This window comes from Schistocerca nitens, chromosome 7 (genome assembly GCF_023898315.1).
Source record: "Schistocerca nitens isolate TAMUIC-IGC-003100 chromosome 7, iqSchNite1.1, whole genome shotgun sequence".
Lineage (NCBI taxonomy): Eukaryota > Metazoa > Arthropoda > Insecta > Orthoptera > Acrididae > Schistocerca > Schistocerca nitens.
Window position 1 is genome coordinate 303005912 of NC_064620.1, and position 27095 is coordinate 303033006.

The following is a 27095-nucleotide window of genomic DNA, read 5'->3' on the forward strand; positions in this document are numbered from 1 at the left end:
TCGTTCTGGTAACTCCTGCATTTCCTTCTTCAGATTACATTCCGTCTTTGTGTACGATATTTTGATCTCTCGTGCTGTAATTTCTTGTAAATTTTCCTTTAATGATTTATAGAATTTTTCTCTCCTTTCCCTTTCTTCTTGAAAATATTCCTTTAATGATTCTCTTGTTTCTTGGGCGCTCTTCTTTATCAAGTCTATCAACATCGACCACTTATCTTCATTCTCTGAAACTGACTTATTTCTCGTCGTTTGTCCCGGTGTCTCAGGATAACTTGTTGAATGTGCTAATGGGCTTCCTAATGACAATCCACAATCACTAATTCCTGAATCATTTCTGTCTTCCTGTCCTATTCCTTTCCCTTCAACTACTGCCTCACAAACCTGCTTATCTTCCGTAGACATGTTTGGTTTATATTTAATGCCCAGGCAAGTATTACAAAATAACCTCCAATAACCCAAAACACTCCTAATTACCATGAAACTAATCAAACAGTACCTGCAATCCTTTCATTTAGTTCCCAAAATGATACAACATGCCTGAGTATTGAACATAACAGCCCTCAAAAACCTAAATTTCCAATAACAATTTCCACATACACAGTTTATGTAAAAATGTTTTAAACAAGATAATCACAACACTCATAAAATCTAAAAATGCAAATTCATCAAAACAATTACCATTTATCCAGTGCAGTGTGCATAAATAAGCATGCTAGACTTCCGAGTATGTTTCGCAACTTTTTTGAAATTACTACAATTAAGCACTTTTCCTAATGTAAATATCAGTTAAAAACTGTTTATTTATCGCGAAGACTGCACACTGCAATTTACTGTTATGTTAACCCGTCGTCTTCACTCACCAACCGACGTTACCGCGAGTCGCGATGTTTTGACGTTTGAGATGGGCGTGGCTGTGCCGCCGCTGGAGCTCGCGTGAAGTTGAAGATCAGCTGCAAGGCGACGTAGTTCCCCGTCGGCCGCTCCGTGGCGCTGTAGTCGGGCGTCGTTCATAGTTCTGCCGCTAGATGCCGGAACTGCGCTCATTGTCTCGAAGTTGCGTCGCTCCATGGCGTCGTGTGAAATCACCTCGCGGACCGAAGCTCTTTGGTGCAACTGCTACGTGGCTCTGCGTGACGTCACTCACTAATTGCGTCGCTACAATGCATTATCGTCAGCATACCAGTTTACGGGTCCACACTAAACCGTCCGATTTTCACCGTTCAAAAAATAATTTCCGTCAATATGTTATCACTAAACACCTTTCTAACAACTTTTGTGACGAAATCTTAGCTCGTTTTGCTATTTTACTGTTCACACGTGTCTTTCTTTAGCCTCCACTTTTCACAGTTTTTCGCGCGGATTTTCGCATTTGCACTTTACAACACAGTTTATTGACGCTATTGCTCTATTTAATATGGCCAGAAAAACAGTTTAGTCACAATCGTAAGATATTATTACTTTGTATTGTTCAAAAATGCACTGTTCCTTATCGCGATTTTAACGTTGCAAAATATTTTCTTGCTTTAAGCACGGTAAATTATCTATTGTTCATTACGACTCATCCGAAGATTGCACTTGTCCTTTCACGGTAAGCCAAGGGTGTAACATACCCTTTTATTTATTTTATTGTTCCCGCTCGTTCGGGATCAAAATAGCAGCCCAAAATTAGATAATTGATTAATGTGACCGTGTACCTAATGGGCTGGCAATCGGATTGGACTGCTCAGGGGATGTTACATTCCGTATTGTCCTTCGCAAATACTGTAATACGTACTGTTTAGTGACAAGAAGGACACAACACAGTTTCACAAACAAGATCTATATTCTTAGCAAAAGCACAAAATAAGGAGACAGCCACTGCCTTCGTCAATACACTGTTAATGACGGCTAATCTCAGCACAGGTTTCTTTAGTTATTCTTAATCGTCACACGCAACATCCAATCACTGTAATCCAAGTAATGCCGGCGCGGTAGACGCGGGAGTTCAATAACGGCACTTAATATCACTGAAATCACTCTGTAATTAAATTTTCTCACTTTTCCGTATAATACTAACACAAAGGGGTTAAACCGCGGCGATGGCCACTCCCTTTGTCGATAATTTGCATTAATTCAACTGCTGGCTTCTGCACAGCTCTGCCCGCCTCGCGGGAACCTACCACACCCTGACTTCAGCACATCTCAACCCTAACTGTTCTCCGCCCAGTTCTTCCCGCCTCGCGGGAATTTACCCAAGCAGCACTCGGCACTCCGGTGAATCCCCTCTAGCTCTCACGACCTGCACACACACTACTCGATAGTTGCCCTGTCGACCTGTGTGAGCGCAAATTTAGTAGTAAGGGCCTGCGGACCCCTTACAACTTCCGCATCTTACAGTGTTGCCAGATTGTGCAGATGGCCGGACTTGGCGTTGACAGGGGCGGTCAATTTTATTGGCCACCTTAAGTGAACGACTCGGACTTAGTCTCTGTTGTGGTCAGCTGGCGGTCAGTTTTTATGTCTAAGACTGTACGTCCTCAGAAAATTCTTCCTCAAATTAAGGCCGGTATTTGATATTAGTATAGTTCTCGTGGCCAGAAATGCCTTTTTTGCCATAGCGAGTCTCCTTTTGATGTCCTCCTTGCTCCGTCCGTCATTGGTTATTTTACTGCCTAGGTAGCAGAATTCCTTAACTTCATTGACTTCGTGACGATCAATCCTGAAGTTAAATTTGTCGCTGTTCTCATTTCTACTACTTCTCATTACCTTCGTCTTTCTCCGATTTACTCTCAAACCATACTGTGTACTCATTAGACTGTTCATTCCGTTCAGAAGATCATTTAATTCTTCTTCACTTTCACTCAGGATAGCAATGTCATCAGCGAATCGTATCATTGATATCCTTTCACCTTGCATTTTAATTCCACTCCTGAACCTTTCTATTATTTCCATCATTGCTTCCTCGATGTAGAGATTGAAGAGTAGCTGCGAAAGGCTACAGCAGGGCCGGCCAAACGCTGCACAGTGTGCAGACGTGCGGAAGTGCTGCACATGTGCGCACGTGTGCGACAGCGAACGACAGCGACATCTGTTATTAGACATGTGTCCTAAATGAACGGCGGCGGCTCCACTTCCCTGTTTATGTGGTATAAGCAAGAGCGCAATATACCCAGACTCGTTTACCCGTGGTAACCGTAACCCTAACAGAGAAGTACTGAGAAATGGCAGGTACTGTGAAAAACCAAAGGACGGGAGATCTATGTTCTCAGTCGTTTGGGAACTGCAATTCTTTTTTGTAGCCGTTGGCGAAAACTCAGTGTTTGATGTGCCGCCGAATAATAGGCGGCCAGCGTAAGTTTTCAATTGAAAGACACTACAATACACATCACAGAAACGAGTGTAGTGTACTCAACAGTGAAGAACGGCAAGCAAAATTAAATGTCCTTAAGAAAACGGATGAGACACATCAACTCGATTTCACTGTACATCAAAGTAACTCATACTTCTTGAACTCTTAGTTTCTTGTGTTACATTTATGTCTATTTTACTGTACGCTGTACAGTGTACTGTTTTCAGTTTTCCAGAATGACAACCACACTAAATCTTCACTGCGAGCAAGTTCTAAAATCGTACTAAGAATTGCACAATCTGGGAAACCCTTTTCCGAAGGGCAGTTTGTGAAAGGGTGTCTGATTGATGCTGCAGAACTTGTGTGTCCCACGAACGTTAACAGGTTTCAAGGAATCAGTCTATCCAAACAAACAGTGACAAGACGTATCAGTGCTTTTGCCCGCGATGTGCACAGGCAGCTAATAAATAAGGCTAAAGACTTTGTTGCTTTCTCTGTTGCGCTCGATGAAGCAACAGATCTTACAGATACAGCCCAGGTTGTGATACACATACGAGGTGTCGATAACGCACGTTTTGGACTTAGTACCTTTGAAAGGGACTACGACAGGTGCGAACTTACTCCAAGCTGTCGAGCAAGCGATTGATGGTGTCGGTATGGACTGGAATCGGTTAGTTTCAGTGACCACAGATGGAGCACCATCAATGCAAGGCCATCAGAGAGGACTCATAGCAGGGATGAGCAAAAGCTAGGGCGCACAGACGAGACGTTGTATGGAATTCACTGCATTCTGCATCGAGAGGCACTTTGTGCAAAATCAGTAACGTTAGCAAACGCCATACAAATTGTTGTGTGTACTGTAAACTATCTGAAGACACATGGGCTTACGCATCGCCAGTTTCGGCGATTCTTGGAGGAATTAGGAGCGGAGTACGGCGACATACCTCACTATACCGAAGTATGCTGGCTCAATCGAGGTAAAATACTGATTTTTTGATTTACGTTTGGTCATAGTCACATTCTCACATGAGAAGGGAAAAAGTGAACCTATGTTGGAAGTCCGTTGTTGGTTATCAGATCTTGCATTTCTCGTGGACATTACGTCTCACACGAACAGCCTGAACGTCAGTTTGCAAGGTGAAAATAATTTAATTTCTGACATGTTGGAAAAAGTAAATGCCTTCTAAAGGAAGCTTCCGCTTTGGGAGAGCCAGCTATTGACAGAAAACACTGCACATTTCCCGACTCTTGGACTGGTCAATGAAAGTGCTAGATTTCAAGAATACGTGTCAATAATTGTAAAAATTAAGGAACAATTTCGAGCACGATTTGCAGATGTTAAGAGTTTGTCTCCTGTCATTCGCCTCTTTGCTCGAACGTTATCGTCGTCGGTTGAAGATGTTCCGAATGATCTACAGACGGAACTGGTCGATCTACAGTGTAATACAAGACTAAAGGAAAAATTCTTTTCAGTGCGAAGTACAAAAGAATTCTACGAAAATTTTTCACAACAAGAATTTCCACGCCTGCACCGATAAGCTACGAGAGTTATGTCTATGTTCGGATCGACATATGTTTGTGAAAGATTTTTCTCGGTGATGAAAATGAATAAATCAAGGTTTCGATCAAGCACAAGTGATGAAAATCTTAGCAACTGCTTGCGTTTGTCAATGAGCCTTGCTTTTGTGCCCGATATTAACTATATCATTTCTCATGACCAGTGATAAACGTGTTTGGATTTATTCCTTTCATAATTAAAAATTATTGTTTACTAACTGTGCATTATTGCCTCATTCTGCTCCATGTTACATTATTATCAGAGAAATTTGTCATTAAGCCGATTGTTCCAATGTATACATACATTTAGGGTTTTTTTTTAATGTGTGAATGGCTACGCTCAGCTAAAGTCGATAAAACATAACATTCATCTAAGTGTCGGTTATTATGCAGATTTGAGATGGAACTGATAAAAGATATAGCAGTAATGGTATTGAAATAACAGGTGATCATCGAGAGGTCTGCGGTTATCATTCTGTTCAGAGGTCAGTGAAATTATGTGTGTGTAACTGAGGGCACCGAGAATTAGTTATAGGAAACCTTGCATTAGTTTAAAGTTATTTGAAATCACGAATAAGGTTCGATGGAAGTTGCTAAGTGCTCTCTTTCTTAAATACTAGATCAAAAACATTACGCGTATTTACGTGCTGTCAGTCAAGCTGCCTTAATAAAAACCCACGGTTGTTAACTGTATTACTTGTTTTACTGGGTTAAACTGTTAACATAAAAGTAGACGTCCCAATGAGTAGACTTTGACAGTATTTTAAATGTTTAGTACGTGAAATACCTTCCCATTGTTGGCTCTTAAGCTGTGGAAAGAGCACTACACTCCTGGAAATGGAGAAAAGAACACATTGACACCGGTGTGTCAGACCCACCATACTTGCTCCGGACACTGCGAAAGGGCTGTACAAGCAATGATCACACGCACGGCACAGCGGACACACCAGGAACCGCGGTGTTGGCCGTCGAATGGCGCTAGCTGCGCAGCATTTGTGCACCGCCGCCGTCAGTGTCAGCCAGTTTGCCGTGGCATACGGAGCTCCATCGCAGTCTTTAACACTGGTAGCATGCCGCGACAGCGTGGACGTGAACCGTATGTGCAGTTGACGGACTTTGAGCGAGGGCATATAGTGGGCATGCGGGAGGCCGGGTGGACGTACCGCCGAATTGCTCAACACGTGGGGCGTGAGGTCTCCACAGTACATCGATGTTGTCGCCAGTGGTCGGCGGAAGGTGCACGTGCCCGTCGACCTGGGACCGGACCGCAGCGACGCACGGATGCACGCCAAGACCGTAGGATCCTACGCAGTGCCGTAGGGGACCGCACCGCCACTTCCCAGCAAATTAGGGACACTGTTGCTCCTGGGGTATCGGCGAGGACCATTCGCAACCGTCTCCATGAAGCTGGGCTACGGTCCCGCACACCGTTAGGCCGTCTTCCGCTCACGCCCCAACATCGTGCAGCCCGCCTCCAGTGGTGTCGCGACAGGCGTGAATGGAGGGACGAATGGAGACGTGTCGTCTTCAGCGATGAGAGTCGCTTCTGCCTTGGTGCCAATGATGGTCGTATGCGTGTTTGGCGCCGTGCAGGTGAGCGCCACAATCAGGACTGCATACGACCGAGGCACACAGGGCCAACACCCGGCATCATGGTATGGGGAGCGATCTCCTACACTGGCCGTACACCACTGGTGATCGTCGAGGGGACACTGAATAGTGCACGGTACATCCAAACCGTCATCGAACCCATCGTTCTACCATTCCTAGACCGGCAAGGGAACTTGCTGTTCCAACAGGACAATGCACGTCTGCATGTATCCCGTGCCACCCAACGTGCTCTAGAAGGTGTAAGTCAACTACCCTGGCCAGCAAGATCTCCGGATCTGTCCCCCATTGATCATGTTTGGGACTGGATGAAGCGTCGTCTCACGCGGTCTGCACGTCCAGCACGAACGCTGGTCCAACTGAGGCGCCAGGTGGAGATGGCATGGCAAGCCGTTCCACAGGACTACATCCAGCATCTCTACGATCGTCTCCATGGGAGAATAGCAGCCTGCATTGCTGCGAAAGGTGGATATACACTGTACTAGTGCCGACATTGTGCATGCTCTGTTGCCTGTGTCTTTGTGCCTGTGGTTCTGTCAGTGTGATCATGTGATGTATCTGACCCCAGGAATGTGTCAATAAAGTTTCCCCTTCCTGGGACAATGAGTTCACGGTGTTCTTATTTCAATTTCCAGGAGTGTAGAATGCGCCGGTACAGAATATCCCAGCAAGTGAATAAAGCGACATCTGTGCGTAGAAACCTGCACTACATGAACGTTGACGGCTGCGGCGTGCACGCTGTGACCCGGAAGTTGCACATGTGGAGAAGCACCGCACGCGTGCAGAATTTCTGGCCGGCCCTCGGTTACAGCCTTGTCTTACACCCTTCTTAATACGAGCACTTCGTTCTTGATCGTCCACTCTTATTATTCCCTCTTCGTTGTTGTACATATTGTATATGACCCGTCTCTCCCTATAGCTTACCCCTACTTTTTTCAGAATCTCGAACAGCTTGCACCATTTTATATTGTCGAACGCTTTTTCCAGGTCGACAAATCCTATGAAAGTGTCTTGATTTTTCTTTAGCCTTGCTTCCATTATTAGCCGTAACGTCAGAATTGCCTCTCTCGTCCCTTTACTTTTCCTAAAGCCAAACTGATCGTCACCTAACGCATTCTCAATTCTATTTTCCATTCTTCTGTATATTATTCTTGTAAGCAGCTTCGATGCATGAGCTGTTAAGCTGATTGTGCGATATTTCTCGCACTTGTCAGCTCTTGCCGTCTTCGGAATTGTGTGGATGATGCTTTTCCGAAAGTCAGATGGTATATCGCCAGACTCATATATTCAACACACCAACGTGAATACTTGCTTTGTTGCCACTTCCCCAAATGATTTTAGAAATTCTGATGGAATGTTATCTATCCCTTCTGCCTTATTTGACCGTAAGTCCTTCAAAGCTCTTTTAAATTCCGATTCTACTACTGGATCCCCCATCTCTTCTAAATCGACTCCTGTTTCTTCTTCTATCACATCAGACAAATCTTCACCCTCATAGAGGCTTTCAATGTATTCTTTCCACCTATCTGCTCTCTCCTCTGCATTTAACAGTGGAATTCCCGTTGCACTCTTAATGTTACCACCGTTGCTTTTAATGTCACCAAAGGTTGTTTTGGCTTTCATGTATGCTGAGTCTGTCGTTCCGACAATCATATCTTTTTCGATGTCCTCACATTTTTCCTGCAGCCATTTCGTCTTAGCTTCCCTGCACTTCCTATTTATTTTATTCCTCAGCGACTTGTATTTCTGTATTCCTGATTTTCCTGGAACATGTTTGTACTTCCTCCTTTCATCAATCAACCGAAGTATTTCTACTGTTACCCATGGCTTCTTCGCAGCTACCTTCTTTGTACCTATGTTTTCCTTCCCAACTTTTGTGATGGCCCTTTTTAGAGATGTCCATTCCTCTTCAACTGTACTGCCTACTGCGCTATTCCTTATTGTTGTATCTATAGCGATAGAGAACTTCAAACGTATCTCATCATTCCTTAGTACTTCCGTATCCCACTTCTTTGCGTATTGATTCTTCCTGACGAATGTCTTGAAATTCAGCCTACTCTTCATCACTACTATATTGTGATCTGAGTCTACATCTGCTCCTGGGTACGCCTTACAATCCAGTATCTGATTTCGGATACTCTGTCTGACCATGATGTAATCTAACTGAAATGTTCTCGTATCTCCCGTGGTCTGGGGGTAGCGTCCTTGATTCGTAATCAAAACGTCTTCGGTCCCGGGTTCGATACCCGCCACTGCCTAAATTTTGATAAATAATCAGCATTGGCGGCCGAAGACTTCCGGCATAAGAAGTCAGCCTCATTCTGCCAACGGCCTTGTCAAAGAGGGCGGAGGAGCGGATAGAGGTTCAGGGCACTCTCTTATCCTAGGGGTGGGAAATTGTCCCTAAAGGCGGAAGAATCAGCAATGATCAACGACATGAGGATGCAGAAGGCAATGGAAACCACTGCATTAGAGACACGTAACGTGTATCCACAGGACATGGGGCCTGTAGTTGAAGAAGTGTCATGATGATCTCTCCATTGGCAAAATATTCCGCAATAGTCCCCCAGTCGAATATCCGGCAGGGGACTGCCAATGGGGAGGTTACCATGAGAAAAAGATTGAATAATCAAGGAAAGGATAAGGTTCTACAAGTCGGGGCGTGGAATGTCAGAAGCTTCAGCGTGGTAGGGAAACTAGAAAATCTGAAAAGGGAAATGCAAAGGCTCAATCTAGATATAGTAGGGGTCAGTGAAGTGAAGTGGAAGGAAGACAAGGATTTCTGGTCAGATGAGTATCGGGTAATATCAACAGCAGCAGAAAATGGTATAACAGGTGTAGGATTCGTTATGAATAGGAAGGTAGGGCAGAGGGTGTGTTACTGTGAACAGTTCAGTGACCGGGTTGTTCTAATCAGAATCGACAGCAGACCACCACCGACAACGATAGTTCAGGTGTACATGCCGACGTCGCAAGCTGAAGATGAACAGATAGAGAAAGTGTATGAGGATACTGAAAGGGTAATGCAGTATGTAAAGGGGGACGAAAATCTAATAGTCATGGGTGACTGGAATGCAGTTGTAGGGAAAGGAGTAGAAGAAAAGGTTACAGGAGAATATGGGCTTGGGACAAGGAATGAAAGAGGAGAAAGACTAATTGGGTTCTGTAACAAGTTTCAGCTAGTAATAGCGAATACCCTGTTCAAGAATCACAAGAGGAGGAGGTATACTTGGAAAAGGCCGGGAGATACGGGACCTTAAGAGGTATACACTTTATTTGTGAACTTATCCATCTGTCACTGGGGTATGTTTTCTAGAGTTATGGCACATACAGTTAATCTAACGTTATTTCAGACCTCATTAGCACATCAGTGCAATTTTATTATTTTTATTTTAAATTAGAACGACAAAACTGGAAGTCAAATAATCATCCCCTAAGAAGAAGTAATTATAACACTATAACCCCTCCAATTTGTTGCAGATGTATGAAGAGGATTGATACAAAGCCTGAATATGAACAATGATGTTCGATAAACGATGTAAAATATATACAAGCTTTCTTTTCAATTGCTATGACAAAAATTTCGTGTGACAAGTAAATTTCAAGTTCTATCGGCGAAATGGCTGCATGAATAAATAAATCATTATGTGTGGCTTGGAGATAGCAGTACACAAGTCAAGAAAATACTGGCCTAGGACTGCGATTAGATATACACTACTGGCCATTAAAATTGCTACACTACGATGACGTGCTACAGACACGAAATTTAACCGACAGGAGATGATGCTGTGATATGCAAATGATTAGCTTTTCAGAGCATTCACACAAGGTTGGCGCCGGTGGTGACACCTACAATGTGCTGACATGAGGAACGTTTCCAACCGATTTCTCATACACAAACAGCAGTTGACCGGCGTTGCCTGGTGAAACGTTGTTGTGATACCTCGTGTAAAGAGAATAAATGCGCACCATCACGTTTCTGACTTTGATAAAGGTCGGATTGTAGCCTATCGCAATTGCGGTTTATCGAATCGCGACATTGCTGCTCGCGATTATCGAGATCCAATGACTGTTAGCAGAATATGTAATCGGTGGGTTCATGAGGGTAATACGGAACGCAGTACTGGATCCAAACGGCCTCGTATCACTAGCAGTCGAGATGACAGGCATCTTATCCGCATGGCTCTAACGGATCGTGCAGTCACGTCTCGATCCCTGAGTCAACAGATGATGGGGACGTTTACAAGACGACAACCATCTGCACGAACAGTTCGACGACATTTGCAGCAGCATGGGCTATCAGCTCGGAGACCATGACTGTGGTTACCATTGACGCTGCATCACAGACAGGAGCGCCTGCGATGGTGTACTCAACGACGAACCTGGGTGCACGAATGGCAAAACGTCATTTTTTTCGGATGAATCCAGGTTCTGTTTACAGCATCATGATGGTCGCATCCGTATTTGGCGACATCGCCGTGAACGCACATTGGAAGCATGTATTCGTCATCGCCATACTGGCGTATCACCTGCCGTGATGGTATGGGGTGCCGTTGGTTACACGTCTCGATCACCTCTTGTTGGCATTGACAGCACTTTGAACAGTGAACGTTACATTTCAGATGTGTTACGACCCGTGGTTCTACCCTTCATTCGATCCCTGCGAAACCCTACATTTCAGCAGGATAATGCACGACCGCATGTTGCAGGTCCTGTACGGGCCTTTCTGTATACAGAAAATGTTCGACTGCTGCCCTGACCAGAACATTCTCCGGATCTCTTACCAACTGAAAACGTGTGGTCAATGGTGGCCGAGCAACTGGCTCGTCACAATACGCCAGTCACTAATCTTGATGAGCTGTGGTATCGTGTTGAAGCTGTACACGCCATCCAAGCTCTGTTTGACAATGCCCAGGCGCGTCAAGGCCGTTATTACAGCCAGAATTGGTTGTTCTGAGTACTGATTTCTCAGGATGTATGCACCCAAATTGCGTGAAAATGTAATCACGTGTCAGTTGTAGTATAATATATTTGTCCAATGAATACCTGTTTATTATCTGCATTTCTTCCTGGTGTAGCAATTTAATGGCCAGTGGTGTAGATTGATGTCACTACGTGAAGATAAGGATAAGACCGACTTCATTTTTTGCCTAAAGGTCGAATCATCACCAATGCAGTTTTCTTTACTATCGTATCAAGTTGAGTCTCACAGTCGTTTCTGTTTTAGTTAGTTATGTTAACATCTTCTTTCCCTTAACCTCTCTCTCTCTCTCTCTCTCTGTGTGTGTGCGTGTCCCTCTTAAGCTGCCTCTGCGATCCAGGTCGTCACGAATGAAAATCTCTAGCATAACATAACACAGTGCGGATCTCCTCGACTCTATTATTTTAGGAAATGTGTAACACTGAACGAACAGATGAAACCTATGAATATTATTTTGGATGAGACACATTTGTTCTCCTGCTATGAAGTGACATCAGGAAGTTATTTTTACGGTTAGAAAATAAACTGTCAGTCGTGAAATGCCGAGTACGGCGTCGACGCTGAGCAGGCTACCCTCTGGAAATTTCCATGCCACCCCCGCAGGTTTCTCAGCTTCTGTCCAATCAGGGCTGAGGAAGGCACGTGGCCATGCTGGATGTACCTGGCCACCCGCCACCGGGCTCTCTCTCTCGATCGCGCTCCCTGTAGCAGTCAACATCTCCTGTCCTTCCCAGTGCTGTGGCACCAAGGGCTTTGTCTTCCCAGACACCGCTTTTCCTTATGTACGCAAACTACAGTTCGCCCCTGACCACGCTGTGGCTCAGTCTCGCCTCCCTAGGCCTCACTATATTACCCTTTAGAAGGCAAAAGTGGCCAATAAAAGACTTATTACTTAAAATCTTCCTAATGGTTGTTTCACACCCACCACCTTCCAATCCGGCTATCCTGAACAAACTAGTGTCAGAAGTACAGATGTATTCCCATAGCAATTTTGTAGCTATTCCAAATTCTTCCAGCGAAGACCTGAGCATTTCGCGCATAGAACGTGCCATCCGACCAACATGTTCACCCCGCATGGGCCGCCGCCGTAGAAACGCAGAGGACGCGCTGTAGTGACGCAGCCATTGGAGTCCGCCGGAACAAGTGACGCAGTCCAAGAGAGCCAGCCACACGAGCCGTCCGCCGACGGCACGTCACCCACCGCCGCCACTCCACCGTGCAGTTACGCCACCTACCGCCGCGCCCGTGCCAGGGGCCTGCTGTCGCCGCGTACCGGCCGACCCAGCGTCGATCACCGCCAACGCGTCAGCCGCCGCCCAAGTGACCAGCAGCCGCCCGCCCGCATCTATGTCCGCCGCTGGCGCATTGCCTGCCTCGACACTCCACCATGCCGTCGCCGCCACCAACGAGTCACGCTGACACCACTTTCATGTAAGTCGCCGCAATGCTTCCAACTTTAACATCGAGCAGTCCGCTGCGAGAATAGGTTATTTGTGACCTTTCTTTTTTTGTAACAATCTATTTTGGGTCACTAACGCACCCTAACTTTGTAAACGTGCCAATGGGAACGAGAGCGACAGAACAGGATACTCCCGCAGAGGCATGAGTCTCGCAAGACTTGCTCGAAGCTGCGAGGGAACATGTGGGGGGGGGGGGGGGGGCAGGCCCCGCAACCCGCATGCACCCCCCACCAGGATAATACACCCGGCGAGGACCGGAGAAAGTAAAGAGGTGGAAATGTTAGTTTCAGTGGCATACTTGGGAACAAAGTAGTTAAGATTTTAGTTGACACAGGTGCACAAATTAGTGCATTATTGGTAGATAAAAATGATCGAAGGGTGCTACAGCCACCCCAATTCCATATCAGGGGCCTTGGTGAAGAAGTAATTGTCCCTGCAGGTTACTGTGTAGTGAATCTGCAAATAGACGAGAATAAATACAGTCAACAGATAGAAGTGGTGAGGTTAAAGAAATGTTATTTTGACATCATATTAGGGCATAACTTCATGCACCGTTATCAGGCAATAATGAATTATCGAACACGAACTGTGCAGTTTGGTGAAGCAATTCACCGTTTTGGCAGTACACTTACCCATCAGAAGTGAGGAAGCTGTGAAAGGCGCCCTTCACAGTCTCCAATAAAACGACGGATATTGGTGATAAAAACCACTGACCCTGTAAGGATAACAGGTGGAAGTGGGAATATTCTTTGGGTAGATGTCAAAAATCGGAAACAGCCGAATACAGACGTTCTGGTGGATCCGCTCACCCAGAATGATGTATTAGATCGTCAATCAGTTTATGTTAAAAGAAGTATTTGCCGACCGGAAAGAAAATAGAAAGGTTTTGCAATACCGGTGAGAATAGATAACTTTGGTACGAAAGATGTTGTAATACTGAAAGGTACTATTGTTGCTAGTGGACAAGAGATCTTGGAAGAAGGAGGAGGAGCTGAAATAACACAAAGTAAAGATGAGAAGGGATGGAGGAGAAAGAAGTATCCAGTCAGAGAAGTGCGTTATGTCGTGTCGTCATTGAGGAATCAGTTGACAGAGAAGTTGAATCTTTTAAACGTTGAGGAGAAAAAGGTGTTGCAGCCGTTGTTAGAGGAATTTTCTTGGTTGTTTGAAAAGATGGAGTTTCTATCGACCACAGATTTGGTTCAGTACGAAATTCCGACCAGTGAAGCACGCAAAAACCATATCGCATACCGTATCATTTGCAGTCTGTAGTCGAAGATACGATTCATCAGCAATTAGCTGCAGGAATCATTCAGCCCTCCTCAAGTTCGTGAACGTCCCCCAAGGTCGTCGTACCGAAAATGTCACTAAATGGAGAAAAAGTCTATCTTCTGTGTCTCGATATGCGGGCAGTGAATCGAGTAACTACCCCAGACGCATATCCGTTACCGCGCACTGACGAAAGATTAGACCGACTACGCAACTGCAAATATTTCATCACCCTTGACTTATGGTGTGGATATCATCAGATCATTGTTGTACCCCAGGTCCGACATAAAACTGCTTTTGTGGTACCTAGAGGATTATATGAATCTGTAAGAGTGCTATTTGTACGGGAGAAAATTTACTGTCATCACGGATCATGCACCATTTCAGTGGATGTTAAGTTTGAAAGACCCCAGCAGTAGGTTAACTCGTTGCGCTTCAAAATTGAGCGAATTTGAATATGAGGTAAAACATGAACCAGGCAAGCTGCATCGAAATACCGATGTCGTAAGCCGGAAAGTTAGTGTGATTGTTACCAATGGTGTTTCTATTGAAGAACTGAGGGAAGCACAGCAAAGAGATGTTGAATGCCAGAAGTATGAAACTTTGACTGAATTTTCTGTTGAAGATGGAATTTTGTATCGAAAACCCCATTGGGTATACGGGTGGTAATTCCGAAAGAACTACATCCCAAGATAAGAACACAATGTCACGACAGCCTGCAAGCATGTCATAATGGTCTTCGCACCACTATTTCTGGGAACGCAGACGGAGAGCCGTACAAAAATATATACGAAATTGCTTGCCCTGCGTTATAGATCATTGCTACCCCAGACAAAGGTACCCTTACAGCAAGTGCTAGAAGCCACTTGCCCTTGGGCTTTGGTAGCAGCAGATATCGTGGTCCTTTCCCTTTGAGCCCACAAAATAACAGATATATATTGTCCATCAAAGATAATTTTTCCAGGTTCTTAATTCTCGTTCCAGTACCGGTTATGTCCACAGAAACAGTAGCTCGTGCATTTGTCACCCACTTGGTGTTACCCTATGGAAGTCCTGAAACCGTACTTACAGATCAAGGCACGAATTTTATGTCCACATTGTTTACAGAAGTCTGTCGATTGTTGCGAATCAAAAAGTGGAGAATGACACCGTTTCATCCAAAAGCTAACGGGAGCCTGGAGCAAGACCACCGCACCGTTAGGCGCATGCTCTCTTATTATGTCAATAAAAATCACTCTGACTGGGACAGGTATGTCCAATACGTCACATCAGCATATAATAGCCAGGTCCATAAAGGTACAGGATATTCCCCTTATGAAGCGGTATTTGCCTTTGACAAACTGCCCCCTGGAATTAAATCCAAAGACGTGAAAGGTTTGGCACGACGTCTAAAAGCCAATTGGGGGAAAGTGAGAGGGAACAACGCAAAAGAAAGCCACAGCTCAACAGTTAAAAGGGATAATGAGAAAGCAAAAATGCCCGAGTACAAGGTAGGAGATCTAGTTATGTTTCGCAATCCAGTAGTAAAAAAAGGGAAGAACAAAGAAGTTTACACCTACCTATGAAGGACCATACCGTATCACGTGGCTTACTTCGCGGGTAAATGCGGAAATTCAGTTAGCAGAACGCACAGTGATCGCTCATTCCGACAGGTTAAAGTTGTACAAGGGTTCTGAGCCACCCCCGCTCAATAGTGAAACAGATACTGCTACGCCATTAGTTCCACTCAAGGAAGCAAGAAGGAAGGTAATACAACCGTCTAGACCGCCACATAAATATGCTCTAAGATCAATACACCCCTATGAGTAACGTTCCAGGGATTAGGTCCAGTATGACATGTAATCAGCTGAAAAAGTCCTGAGTGAGGCAAGAGAATTAATTGACAGAAACTACCGCCATTGCTATATAGTTATTTAAGTTGTGCATGTTTGTTATAAGTGTACATAGGGACTAGCAACCAATGGTAACAGGATCTAGGATGTCGCATGTTAATGCAAGTGATTGGAGTTTTTGTAATCATTTTATCACATATCACTTAATGTCTCCAGTAATGTTGTCGTAGCAGTCGAGAATTGAAAATCTAAATACTTATTGGTAATGGAATTGAGGGGAAAGTTGTCCTTGCCAATAGAACACATAAAGTCAAGAACCAGTTAATCTTATATATGTCAAAGGGATTCACACTTCACCTGTTGATTTAGTGAATAGGGAACAGACACAGCTGCTAAAGCCTTGCCAAAATAACATGATAGTAAGACGCATTCGTAACTGCCAGTAGACCAGTGACAACATGCTGCCGTCTACCTGCCATTTGAAATACGCCCCGTTACATGTATGTTTATGCTGAATGTTCATGCGCCGATAACAACAAGAATATGTACGACCAAGTGAAGGGGACCACACCTTGGTTCAGATCGAAAAAAATCGATTGTCGGTTTTCATCATATCTCGATAGATTAAAGTTTTATTTAAGTACTCTGAAAAGCATTTTGTTGAAAAAAAATTTTTAGAGAATTTAAAGAGCATTTTGCTACCACGTGTGTTTATGTGCCACGCCCACTTTTCTGTCACCCACTTTTCTGCATATATTTTAGATCTTTATATCCCATACATTGCACGTTAGGGATTTTTTTTTCTCCCGAGTGGCTATCCTTGGAATGCAACGGTCGGTATTCTTTTGTTTCTGCTGTTTGTAAGCAACACGCTTTCAAACACGCGGTCAGTTTTTTTCAAGTAACATTTGCAGTACTTGTGTACGTGTCTCTTTTGTTGTGTTTATTGAAGATGACGAAACGTAAAGGCATTTTCAAGAAACGACAATTTAGAGGAAACAAGTTTAGAAAGTTTTCTGTACAAGATGTCATGTCGCCTGGCAACGATGTTTCTAATTATAATTCTTCAACAAGTGCATCATCAAAGAAGCTCTCACCATTTCAAGAGAAATATAAGTGACAAGGGGTGCAGTAAAATTATTATAAATTTGAGAATATTATCATATTTAATTTCTAAACATGTACAATGTAGACATTGAGGTGAGTCACAGAGTGTGAAAATTTGTGAGAATGCCAGTGGGAGAAAAGGCCTAGCAATGGCATTGGATTTACTTTGCACTAAATGTTCAGCTGTGATTTCATTTATGAATTCTTCAAAACCAGACGCAAGTGCCCCTTATGAAATCAATACTAGATTAGTTTATGCCTTACGATCCATTGGCAAGGGCATGGCTGCAGGGAGGACATTTTGTTTAGTGATGAACTTACATCAACCACCAAATAAATTTTAAAAACTGACAGCAATATTAGAGAAAGCTGTATGTGAGTCAGTGAGGAAAGCACGAAACTGGCTGCTAGGGAAGCAGTGGAAGAAAATGATGGATGTTCGGATATTGCAGTTGCACTTGATGGAAGTTGGCAGAAAAGAGGGCATATTTCTCTGAATGGAGTAGTGACTGCCACGAGTGTAGACACCGGTGAAGTGTTAGATGTGGAGATAATGTCTAAATATTTCAAATGTTGTAAAGTGAATGAACATAAAGAACACAACTGTGTGGCTAATTTTAGAGGAACTAGTGGTGGTATGGAATTTCATAGAGTACACCAAATATTTAATTGCTCTGTAGAAACAAGAGGCGTACGGTACACCAGATATTTGGGTGATGGTGACAGTAAAGCATACAACAATGTGGTGAACTCTAATCCATATGGAAATGCCATTATTAGTAAAATAGAATATGTAGACCATGTTCAAAAACGTTTGGGAACAAGGCTGAGAAAACTAACTGTTCATGTTGTTGTTCTTGTTGTTGTTGTTGTGGTCTTCAGTCCTGAGACTGGTTTGATGCAGCTCTCCATGCTACTCTATCCTGTGCAAGCTTCTTCATCTCCCAGTACCTACTGCAACCTACATCCTTCTGAATCTGCTTAGTGTATTCATCTCTTGGTCTCCCCCTACGATTTTTACCCTCCACGCCGCCCTCCAATACTAAATTGGTGATACCTTGATGCCTCAGAACATGTCCTACCAACCGATCCCTTCTTCTGGTCAAGTTGTGCCACAAACTCCTCTTCTCCCCAATCCTATTCAGTACCTCCTCATTAGTTATGTGATCTATCCATCTAATCTTCAGCATTCTTCTGTAGCGCCACATTTCGAAAGCTTCTATTCTCTTCTTGTCCAAACTATTTACCGTCCATGTTTCACTTCCATACACAGCTACACTCCATACAAATACTTTCAGAAATGACTTCCTGGCACTTAAATCTCTACTCGATGTTAAAAAATTTCTCTTCTTCAGAAACGCTTTCCTTGCCATTGCCAGTCTACATTTTATATTCTCTCTACTTCGACCATCATCAGTTATTTTGCTCCCCATATAGCAAAACTCCTTTACTACTTTAAGTGTCTCATTTCCTAATCTAATACCCTCAACATCACCCGACTTATTCGACTACATTCCATTATCCTCGTTTTGCTTTTGTTGATGGTCATCTTATATCCTCCCTTCAAGACACCATCCATTCCGTTCAACTGCTCTTCCAAGTCCTTTGCTGTCTCTGACAGAATTACAATGTCATCGGCGAACGTCAAAGTTTTTATTTCTTCTCCATGGATTTTAATACCTACTCCAAATTTTTCTTTTGTTTCCTTTACTGCTTGCTCAATATACAGATTGAATAACATCGGGGAGAGGCTACAACCCTGTCTTACTCCCTTCCCAACCACTGCTTCCCTTTAATGTACCTCGACTCTTATAACTGCCATCTGGTTTCTGTACAAATTGTAAATAGCCTTTCACTCCCTGTATTTTACCCCTGCCACCTTCAGAATTTGAAAGAGAATATTCCAGTCAACATTGTCAAAAGCTTTCTCTAAGTCTACAAATGCTAGAAACGTAGGTTTGCCTTTCCTTAATCTTTCTTCTAAGATAAGTCGTAAGGTCAGTATTGCCTCACATGTTCCTGTATTTCTTCGGAATCCAAACTGATCTTCCCCGAGGTCGGCTTCTACTAGTTTTTCCATTCGTCTATAAAGAATTCGTGTTCGTCTATAAAGAATTCGTGTTAGTATTTTGCAGCTGTGGCTTATTAAACTGATTGTTCGGTAATTCTCACATCTGTCAACACCTGCTTTCTTTGGGATTGGAATTATTATATTCTTCTTGAAGTCTGAGGGTATTTCGCCTGTTTCATACATCTTGCTCACCGGATGGTAGAGTTTTGTCAGTACTGGCTCTCCCAAGGCCGTCAGTAGTTCCAATGGAATGTTGTCTACTCCGGGAGCCTTGTTTCGACTCAGGTCTTTCAGTGCTCTGTCAAACTCTTCACGCAGTATCGTATCTCCCATTTCATCTTCATCTACATCCTCTTCCATTTCCATAATATTGTCCTCAAGTACATCGCCCTTGTATAGACCCTCTATATACTCCTTCCACGTTTCTGCTTTCCCTTCTTTGCTTAGAACTGGGTTGCCATCTGAGCTCTTGATATTCATACAAGTGGTTCTCTTCTCTCCAAAGGTCTCTTTAATTTTCCTGTAGACAGCATCTACCTTACCCCTAGTGAGACAAGCATCTACATCCTTACATTTGTCCTCTAGCTATCCCTGCTTAGCCATTTTGCACTTCCTGACGATCTCATTTTTGAGACGTTTGTATTCCTTTTGCCTCTTCATTTACTGCATTTTTATATTTTCTCCTTTCATCAATTAAATTCAATATTTCTTCAGTTACCCAAGGATTTCTACTAGCCCTCGTCTTTTTACCTACTTGATCCTCTGCTGCCTTCACTACTTCACCCCTCAAAGCTACCCATTCTTCTTCTACTGTATTTCTTTCCCCCATTCCTGTCAATTGTTCCCTTATGCTCTCCCTGAAACTCTGTACAACCTCTGGTTCTTTCAGTTTATCCAGGTCCCATCTCCTTAAATTCCCACATTTTTGCAGTTTCTTCAGTTTTAATCTACAGGTCATAACCAATAGATTGTGGTCAGAGTCCACATCTGCCCCTGGAAATGTCTTACAATTTAAAACCTGGTTCCTAAATCTCTGTCGTACCATTATATAATCTATCTGATACTTTTTAGTATCTCCAGGGCTCTTCCATGTATACAACCTTCTATCATGATTCTTAAACCAAGTGTTAGCTATGATTAAGTTGTGCTCTGTGCAAAATTCTACCAGGCGGCTTCCTCTTTCATTTCTTAGCCCCAATCCATATTCACCTACTACGTTTCATTCTCTCCCTTTTCCTATACTCGAATTTCAGTCACCAATGACTATTAAATTTTCGTCTCCCTTCACTATCTGAATAATTTCTTTTATTTCAGCATACATTTCTTCAATTTCTTCGTCATCTCCAGAGCTAGTTGGCATATAAACTTGTACTACTGTAGTAGTTGTGGGCTTCGTATCTATCTTGGCCACAATAATGCGTTCACTAAGCTGTTTGTAGTAGCTTATCCGCGTTCCTATTTTCCTATTCATTATTAAACCTACTCCTGCATTACCCCTATTTGACTTTGTGTTTATAACCCTGTAGTCACCTGACCAGAAGTCTTGTTCCTCCTGCCACCGAACTTCACTAATTCCCACTATATCTAACTTTAACCTATCCATTTCCCTCTTCAAATTTTCTAACCTACCTGCCCGATTAACGGACCTGACATTCCACACTTCGATCCGTAGAACGCCAGTTTTCTTTCTCCTAATAACGACGTCCTCTTGAGTAGTCCCTGCCCGGAGATCCGAATGGGGGACTATTTTACCTGCGGAATATTTTACCCAAGAGGACGCCATCATCATTTAATAATACAGTAAAGCTGCATGCCCGCGGGAAAAATTACGGCCGTAGTTTCCCCTTGCTTTCAGCCGTTCGCAGTACCAGCACAGCAAGGCCGTTTTGGTTATTGTTACAAGGCCAGATCAGTCAATCATCCAGACTGTTGCCCTTGCAACTACTGAAAAGGCTGCTGCCCCTCTTCAGGAACCACACGTTTGTCTGGCCTCTCAACAGATACCCCTCCGTTGTGGTTGTACCTATGGTACGGCTATCTGTATCGCTGAGGCACACAAGCCTCCCCACCAACGGCAAGGTCCATGGTTCATGGGGGGAACTGTTCATATGAAAGGAAAAAAATTAGAAAACGGAAAATCGTTGACCAGACAGGTCCAGTTAACTAAAACTGATATAGAGAACTTGCAGGTATACTATGGGCAGGCAATTAGGAGAAATAAAAAAAATCTGGAGGCAATGAAGAGAGATGTTTGGGTCATATTCTTCCATAAGTCCTCTACTGATGATAAGCCATGTCATGGATTCTGTCCTTCAGATGAAAATTCGTGGTGCAAATACAATAGTGCTCACGCAACTGGAGAATCTTATTCTCACCAGCATTTTCTTCCTGCTGCTGTTATTACGCCAATTAAACCTATTTTCAGAGACATGGCTCAAACTGGCCTTCTAAGGAAATGTCTGCATGGACAGACACAGAAACCCAATGAATGTTTCAACAGCATAATTTGGAACCGCCTTCCTAAAACTGTATTTGTTGGCATGCATACAATGAAACTAGGAGTTCATGATGCTGTTATTACATTCAATTGTGGTAATATTGGAAAGTGTTGGGTACTGAAAAAACTGGGAATTAATCCTGGTGAAAATATGATCACTGGTCTGCAACATTGCAATAAAATGAGGATTGCCGATACACACAGGACTGCATCTAATATGGCCACGAAAGCAAGACAAACATCCAGGAAGGTGAAAAAGAAGCTGGAAGACCTGCTAGCGGCCAAAGAAGGGCCATCATATGCAGCAGGTCAGATTTAATTAACTGTTAGTAACAAATTTCAAAAGTTTTTTTTTTAAGTCAATTTCCCACAAACTAAAATTTTTCAGTACATATACCCCATTATATCAGACACTCTCATAGATAAATGAATGAAATTTTCAGGGACTCTGCATAGCATAAAATGCCATCTCTGGTTCTACATTCATTAACATTCAACCATTAGGAAATTCAAAAAAAAATTTCTGCGGGAAAAACTTAATATTTTTTGTTAATAAATTTAAAAAAGTATTCCTTAAAAACTAAAAAGTGTATGAAGTAGATTTTAGTACAGTTGACTCTATTGGAATCATGTAATATACAGTAAAAATATTAAGGTCCTGAACCAAATAGTTTTTTTTCAGAAATGGGTCAAATACTTGCCTAAATTAACATGGGTTAGACAGGCAGGGTGTGGTCCCCTTAAACAACAAATAAGTTACATTAAAAGTAAAAGGAGTCTTCCTTACGTGCTATTTTATTGCTTTCATTGTGCAACGATGAAGAGACAATAAGGTAAGTGTTTATGATGTTACGGGTTTCTGTGTATTAAATGCCAAAGAGAAAGTCACCTTGGTGACGCTGCACCTCCTTGACTCGCCTCCCACTGCCCCACCAAGCAAGTGGCCATTAGGGTTTCGCCCCTCCCTGCCACTTTGTGAAGCCCCTCATCCCCTTCCCCCCCTCCCCAACCCACACACACACAGCCCCTCTACCGCCTCACTGCCTAAGTCAACGTCTTGTCTTTCTTCTCTGTAGAGCCATTCCTGCTCACTCCTCTCCCCTCGCCCCTCCTCCTCACCACCCTTCGCCACGCTGGCCACTTGCCTCAGCCATGTCGGAAACAGCACCCACACTACACCTTCAAACATTCATACGATGTAGTGCAACCTCTAAATCCAGGAATATAGCTATGAAAATAAATCCACCAGCCTACTATTGCTCTACAGATTTTGCTAGTCTCACCCAATAATGGTAATCTATTCGTGTCGTTTATTTGAATTTCCAATAAAGAACAAAACTGAGAGAGAAAAGAAATTTTTCCTCGTAAATACTGTTTATACCGCCAAAAATAGATGTTGGAATTTCAGACCAGACTCCCGCTGTATTGTATTACCACTCTCGTGATTAATAAACAGATCTGTATGGCTTCAAGGAAGCCGGCGCTTGCCGTGACATTTATTCTGTAAGCGACTGCTGTGTGGGAGACACATCAGCCAAAAGGAACGGGTTTGAGATGCCATTATATAATACGGTAAAGAAAAGTGAAAACCGAGTTAATGTTAATTCTGGATAACAGCCCTGACATTATTGTCCAGTTCCAAAGTTATTAGCTGTTAGTCCCAAGTAAATGGTATCTGAGAGAGTCAAGTCGTCATTACTGTCCATGCAGAAGTATAAAAATCCGTAAATTCCATGCATTTCAGAACAGAGTATCTAAGTGAGCAAATGAATCATGATAGTTTAGTGAACTTTAACGATGAGTTATCTCAACACCACTGTTACTGAAATTAAGCCTTAATCTGTTACAACAGTAGCATTGAGAGTGTTTTATGTATGTATTAATCAGGACAGACCGATCACAGATGCCAAGTCTGCTGCCACTGCAGCCGGTTAGAACCAGTTGCAGCCGAGGTGTCAGCTGTACTGTCAGAAACCTACAGTCCTACACCTGTTGCGTCTTAGTACCCCAAGCAGCACTGAGTGTCAACACATAATTCTCAACCACTATACGACGAAACTTTCAATAACTTTACACACATTTGCAATACTAAGGAAATTACTTTCCTACCTATACACCCTACACATTAGAAACAAAAACACTGTCAGGTAATGTTCCATTAAGTTTCGGGTATGCAGCTGCAAGAAATCTCCTTCTTCTAATATTTCGGCTGTATAACGTTCAGCCCTATTCAGAGTGAGCCGCAAGACTGCCGCTCCAGTTTTTTTTTTCCTTTATTGAGTTTCGATTCCCCCTAAAGGGGGGCGGGCTGGCAGCAGCTTATTACGCCGCTCTTCAGCCTACAGAATTTGTTTTAAAAAGATGAAGATAATAAAAAAATAATAACAGTTGGCGATAAAATCGGTGACTTAAAGGTAAAATTGCAGAAAATTCTGGAGCTTAAACATATAACACAGGGTTGATGATGCTAATAAAATACACAGGAAGCAGAAAAATAATAGACAGACAATTAAAAAACACAGCGACAGTCTGGGTTCTGTTCGCAAGAGATATAAAATGCACACCCAGCGACAGCATGATTTCTGTTCGCAACACTGGAAAGATGCACAACACTGAACACTCACTTAAACACTGCACTAAAAAGTTGGCACAAATATGACACACCACATCCGAGAGCAGGTGGGGGGAAACTGGTCAGATGACAGGAAAGAAGGGGGGGGGAAGGAGAGGAAAAGTGAAGGGGGAGGGGGAAAGGAGCCAATGGAAGATGAGGATCCATAAGAGGGGTGGGGGGTGCTGAGCAGACGTGCCAGGGAGTGGGGAAGGCAGAGGAGGGGAGTACAAAAGGACTCGGGGGGGGGGGGGGAGAAAGGAGATAGGGAGAGGGTAGGCGGGGAGAAAACACAGGATGGAAGGGGGGAGGAAGAGGGAGCCCAGAGAAAGGACAAAGGAAAGGAGGGGGGGTGAGGATCAGAGTTGATAGGAGGGATAAATGGAGAGAGAGAGGGCACCATCTGGGAGGGGGAGTTGATGGAAGCCACCTTGGGAAAGGAGATGTAGCGTGTAGAGATGGAGGGTAGGGGGGATACAACAGTGAAGACGTGGCAGGGGGCGGGGATGGGAGAGGAGAGGAGCAACCAGGGGGTGAGGGGGTTCAAGGCAGCGGGAGGTGTAGGGGATGTGGATATGTTCGAGGAAGAAGAGCAGATGGGGGAAAGGAATGAGATCATAGAGGATCCGCATGGGGGACGGGAGGCGTATACGGAAGGCGAGGCAGAGTGCATGACGCTCAAGGATCTGGAGGGACTTATAGAATTTGGGGGCGGGGAGGCAGATATCCAGGCAGGAGTGGCATAACAGAGGATGGGACGGATTAAGGATTTGTAGGTGTGGAGGATGGTAGAGGGGTGCAACCCCCATGTCTGTCCAGAGAGGAGTTTGAGGAGTCGGAGGCGGTTGTGCGTTTTGGATTGGATGGAGTGGAGATGAGGGATCCAGGTGAGGTGACGGTCAATGGTGAGGCCAAGGTAGCTGAGGGTGGGGGTCAGGCGGACAGGACGGGCGCAGACAGTAAGGGAGAAATCCAGGAGCCGGAAGGAGCGAGTGGTACGACCTACGATGATTGCCTGGGTCTTGGAAGGATTGATTTTCAGGAGCCACTGGTTACACCATGCAGCAAAAAGGTCAAGGTGATTCTGGAGAAGGCGTTGCGACCGTTCGAGGGTAGGAGCGAGGGCGAGGAATGCGGTGTCATCAGCATATTGCAAGAGCTGTACTGGGGGGGGGGGGGCATATCTGCCGTGTACAGGAGGTAGAGGACAGGGGAGAGGACAGAGCCCTGGGGCACACTCGCAGAGGGGTAGAAGGTGTGGGAATTGGCATTATGGATAGTAACATAGGAGGGGCGGTGGGAAAGGAAGGAGGCCATCAGACGGATGTGCCGCTCCAGTGCTCGCTTCGTCCCTTTATACTGTTGTACCGTGCGACTGCGCATGCGGCCACAGATGCAAATGCGCCAGACACGCTGGTCGACGGCAGAGACGTGCATAATGCGAGAGTTGTATCTATGACCCCGCAGTCGATCTGTGTTGGCATATCGATATATCATTGTGAGCTGCACTGCTGACGACGTCTTTGTGAGTTTATTACAGCAAGTGCCGGATCTCTATTAATTAAATTCGTCGTCAAGCGAATTTCAATTAGCTCCTTCACTATAGAGTCCCAAAAGGATGATGTAGTTGCCAAAATTTCGACGTTGTCATACAAGATTTATTGCGGCTGCACACCCGAAACTTAATGGAACAGTCTTTGCGCCGCCAAAACCTGAAGATTCACACTGTCAGGTAAGTTTTATCGACGTCAGAGGCAACCAGTACCAGTAGCAGTGCCAGCATTAGGAAGCGGATAGATGAGAAAGTAACAAAAGGAACAACAAACAAAACTCGGCACAAAAGGCTAGGGGACTGTTAATAATCTACCTTACATAGTTATGAGACCAGAAGTACAAATAACGCAGTAAATATTATACCAAATGTTTAGTAATATTAAAGAAGTTAATGGCAATTATTGATCTGATAACTGAAGGAGATGTAAAACTACTTTAAACTAAACCTTGCTAAAGGAAGTTTTAACGAGACACTGCACTATTCCACAGCATTACCCATAACATTAGCATAACTTAACGACAGCTTTTTTGTAGGCAGACATACCAAAGCCATGTCAATCTCTATGGAAATATAAACGAGAGCATAAGTTAATATCGGAAAATACTTACACTCATTTTGCTACGAAATGTCACTGGAGAATAAGGGAGTTTTGTGCAAAGGAAATAATATTTGGTGCTTTTGCTTCTCTCGTGGTTTTGCCACCGCTTGTGTCACTAGGGTAGGTTACCAATTACTTATGTCTAATTACTTGTGTCTAATTACTTATGCCTATGTACTATTTTTGTTATTGTTCATTTTGCCTATGTTTTATTATCAGTTGTTGGAGAGTTTTGTTAGAACTTTGCCAGCACCAGTAATTTAATATTTGTGTCAACAAACCTAGTATTCCCATGGGTCACTGTGTTAGTAGAATGATGGGGATACTTATTTCACTTGTGGGATTCCAAGTATGCCAGAGTAAGTTCCCGAGTATTCCCCATTATTTAAGTGTTTATTAATAATGTTCTAGGCAAGAAACTATTTTGGGAGGGTAATTTAAGATGTAACCATGTTTTATTTCATTTGTATTTGGATGTTTGTTCGGAGGGACATGCCACATACCTACCCCTACTATAGATAACGTAAGTGGAGTGAATAACGCCCACAGGACGAACAAACTTTGGCCACACACCTAATCTGTTGGATGAGCAATAGAACCACAACCCAAAAGGGCACATAC